Here is a 4,564-nt window from a genome sequence, read left to right as displayed (position 1 = left end):
TCATTGAGGTTGGACGGGGTTGGGGGGGTTTGGAAGGGATTTTGGGGATGGGGGTGGGTCTATTAGAAGTTAGTAGGGCTCTTTTATATTTTAGGTAGGAGGATTTAGAAATGTTGTAAACTGTGATTGACCACACACTCCAGCACAGTAGGTGGCAGCATGCACCTTTAACATTGGTTTGCGGACCGCCATTATATCATAGAAGAAGAAGTGAGAGTGAGGCTGCAGTTGAAACTCATAAAAGACACATCCACGTCCACTTACCCTCGCCTTATGCCCTTGGGGGAATCCCCACACCATCTTGGAGGGCGGTCCAAATGATTAGCTAAGCAAGAGAAGTTTGCAACGTAAGCCCCTCAGCCCTCGTTTTTAGTCGAGTTTGCGATTATGTTCACTTCGGGCCTGAAACTCCCTATAATTCAATTTGCGATGATTGTACATCCGCTAAGAAAAGTCTGTGAAAAATTAAAACCTCAACGTCAGTATGGAGTCAACATACAAGTGTAAGTAAAAACTAATTTTGATAAATTATAAATTGTGCTACTGATGCACATAACGGCACAAATACCTATCGTAAAAGTAATGATGTTTTTGTTTGGTTAGCTTTTGGAAATTGTAGAACTAAAACATTTTCCTTCTTCAGAAGTTTCAGCAAGGCAGGCTAACGTTAGTTAGCTAATTAATTTGCTAGCTATCATACAGTAGGCGTATATTAATAATTATATTTAATGTAAGTAGACATGTGTAACCGATGTGAAATGGCTAGTTAGTTAGCGGTGGTGCGCGCTAATAGCGTTTCAATCGGTGACGTCACTCGCTCTGAGACTTGAAGTAGGGTTTCCCCTTGCGTTGCAAGGGCCGCGGCTTTTGTGGCGCGATGGGTAACGATGCTTCGTGGGGTGTCAGTTGTTGATGTGTGCAAGGGTCCCTGGTTCGAGCCCAGGTTGGGGCGAAGAGAGGGACGTGCAATAAGCACCCACAAGCTACCGAAAACACAATCATCGCGGGATGAACGAGTGATGAATTTCTGGGGAAGGGCAATCCATTTAAAAGTAATTCCTTCCTCGCCCTGCAAGTGTATACTCGTCAGACGGCATGAACGTCATCAGAAGTGTCCACTTAATTTGAGGGCTGAGGGGATAGGGTGTGTCTTTTAAGTGTTTGGACCGCAACCCGTGTGTTGACATGATAGCTTAGCAGAAAGGAACACTGCTTGTTTCAAAAACTAAGCAACGGCACATAGAGGTGCCATATGTATGGTCGACTCGGGTTGCGGTCCAAACACTTAAGACACACTCATCCCCTCAGCCCTCAAATTAAGTGGACACTTCTGATGACGTTCATGATGTCTGACGAGTATACACTTGCATGGCGAGGAAGGAATGACTTTTAAATGGACAACCCTTGGCCAGAAATGTGTCACTTGTTCATACGGCGATGATTGTGTTTTCAGCTACCGGTAGCTTGTGGGTGCTTTATATGCGCTACAGTCAATTATAAGTGCATGTCTACTTATTTTAAATATATAATTATTAATATACGCCTACAGTATGATAGCTAAATAATGTTAGCCTGCCTAGCTGGAACTTCTGAAGAAGGGAAATGTTTTATTTCCAAAATTGTATTTACTTTTTACGAGACGTGTTTGTGCTCTCATGTGCATTAGTAGCACAATTTCTAACCTATTTGCATTTTTTTTTACTTAACACTTGTATGTTGGCTTCTCCATTGATGTTGTTTTTAAGTTTTCGCGGACTTTACTTTGCCGATGTACACTCGTCGCGAATTGAATTATGAGATGTTTCAGGCCCCGAAGTGAACATAATTGTATACTCGTAAACTCGACTAAAAACGAGGGCTGAGGGGCTTACGTTGCAAACTTCCCTTGCTTAGCTAATCATTTGCAGCACCCACCCAGTGGCGGTTCTAGACCATTTCAACTGGGAGGGCCAAGCTGGGGCCAGTGGTACTGTTAGAGGGGCCAGTTACATTAGAAGTTATCGTTGTCATATCATTTTCTTCACTGCATTGCAGGCATTAGCAGGCAAAAGACCATGTTCATAATCATCAACGTTGCCACTGTCTAATAACGGATGTAAAAAAAGAACAATAGCAAAAATTTGTTATGTAAAAATTATTTCATACTCCACATTTAGGGGGGCCACAAGGGGGTCCAAAATTGTTGTCACAGGGGCACCTCTAGTCATGTATCTTCTATATTGTTGTACATTAATATTAGTTTGACAATTAGGGGATTCAGTCCAGTGTTGTTTACCCTTTTCTTTAATGTTTATCTATAATAATTGGTAGTTCTAAGTACTTATTTTCCCAGTTTTTTTATTTTTCCACAGTATTTAACAGCGGTACACAATAGGAGAGAGACAGATAATATCTCCTTTCGTCGTTAATATCAACCATAAAGGAAAAGGCCAAAGTACCAGAGTCATACTATTAATTGTCCAAAGCAGGGATGGAGAGTGAGCTAGTGAGGTAGGCTGCAGTGGGTTTGCTCATCAATACATATACTGAACATGTAACCACTGTAATGGTGGCCAGTAAATCAATGAATACAATTTTTATATTGACAAATTAAACAGAAATTGTAGATCTTTAATCTTTTCCAACATGTCAACAGTGTTACAGTGTTAACTTTCTCTTTATCCCTGGTTGATGTACATTTCAGAGCCTCCTCAGTGTGGATGGGGTATAGCGGACATTTTCAACAACAAAGACTGCACTTCCAGTTTGTGTTCTTTACTCTGTTGAACTATTTTATCTTCATTCCTAGTTACAGCACATGGAACCACCGTTGGCATGCAAAACATTCAATCTAAAACAAAACTTAACACGTTATAAATAATATCAATGCAGTATGACGAATTATCCATCCATTGTGTTATATCATAAATTGTCTTACATGCCGTCACTGTTGTCAAAAGATTCTAAACATGTTAAATAAAGTTACTAACCCAGTCAGTCTTTGGGCCACATCCAGGTTCTTTATCAGTGGCACAAATGAAGCAGTTGTTGAACTCTGAAATCATAGGCATGAACTGAACATACAGCTGTCCCACACAACTACATAAAAATAATCTACATTTACTTTGAATTAAATGTCATTACATTTTTAGTATATCCTCAGCCATTTCTTTTCGCAGTTGCTCCATGTGTTTTTGAAGGTTCCATATCAATTTGGGAGGGGATGTTGGGGAAGTTCTGTGCAACTTCCTTGGCCATCTACACCAAAAAATAAAATAGAGTTTTTGACCTAATTGTCACATAACAGCTAACCATTCATTATTGAAAATATAACTATCAAACCTGCATTACAAAGACCCCGCAGCTGAAGGTGTCCTGCTGCATGGTGTAAGTTATTTCCCCTCCTTTCCACTTTATGTCCACCCAGTCGTCTTTTCCATGGCAGGATCTTCTCATTTTGAAGTGTTCTCTTTTTTATGTAAACATAATGGAATTATGATTAGTTATAGGCAAATGAATACACAAGCCAGATTTGTATGCTGTTTTCCTTATCACTATAATCTAGTAGTAATTTAGTAGTAGAGGTAATTTCCTTTATGCCCCATTCTACACACACACAGCCTAAATTATAGGCACTGAACCATTTACAGGACAATAATAAAAGTAGCATATAGGATCCAACCCTATCACAGAGTGAATAAATGTAGAGCGTTTGTAGACTTTAAGAAAAAAATATTGTGACAGTTTCATCAGTACGTGCTTAAAGAAAGTCATATCATAAAGATCACAGATGATAGAGCCCACCAACTCTATGACAATAGAGAATGAATTGTAAGCACCAAAGTGTGTTTGTCAAAATAATATCTGAAAATATCAGTTGTTGAACGAAATTCTTCTATTTGCAATAGCAATTTATGATATATGCAGTTGAGGAATATTCCATGTACCAACACTACATGTAGAACGGACATAAGACATTCCCACATACAGTATTTTTTATTTTATTTTTTTATTCACCTTTATTCAACCAGGTAAGCCAGTTGAGAACAAGTTCTCATTTACAACTGCGACCTGGCCAAGATAAAGCAAAGCAGTGTGACACAAACAACAACACAGTTACACATGGAATAAACAAACGTACAGTCAATAACACAATAGAAAAGTCTATATACAGTGTGTGCAAATGAAGTAAGATTAGGGAGGTAAGGCAGCAAATAGGCCGTAGTGGCGAAATAATTACAATTTCGCAAATAAACGCTGGAGTGATAGATGTGCAGAAGATGAATGTGCAAGTAGAGATACTGGGGTGCAAAGAAGCAATTTAAAAAATATATATAAATAAAATAAATAACAATATGGGGATGAGGTATTTGGATGGGCTATTTACAGATGGGCTATGTACAGGTGCAATGATCTGTAAGCTGCTCTGATAGCTGATGCTTAAAGATAGTGAGGGAGATATGAGTCTCCAGCTTCAGTGATTTTTGCAATTCGTTCCAGTCATTGGCAACAGAGAACTCGAAGGAAAGGCGACCAAATAGGATTTGGCTTTGTGGGTGACCAGTGAAATATACCTGCTGGAGCG

The 4,564-nt window shown here is 39.3% G+C and overlaps 1 long non-coding RNA gene across 1 annotated transcript; it reads left to right on the top strand.

Moving 5' to 3' along the window:
* The first annotated feature begins 230 nt into the window (after positions 1-230).
* LOC106603408 (uncharacterized) lies at positions 231-2,976 on the top strand. The gene is made up of 3 exons (XR_001328415.2): positions 231-503; positions 2,352-2,490; positions 2,684-2,976. It is a non-coding gene; the product is annotated as an uncharacterized lncRNA (long non-coding RNA).
* The last annotated feature ends 1,588 nt before the right edge of the window (positions 2,977-4,564 follow it).

This window comes from Salmo salar, chromosome ssa04, assembly GCF_905237065.1.
Source record: "Salmo salar chromosome ssa04, Ssal_v3.1, whole genome shotgun sequence".
Taxonomy (NCBI): Eukaryota; Metazoa; Chordata; class Actinopteri; order Salmoniformes; family Salmonidae; genus Salmo; species Salmo salar.
This window is presented reverse-complemented; position numbering and strand designations above follow the sequence as displayed.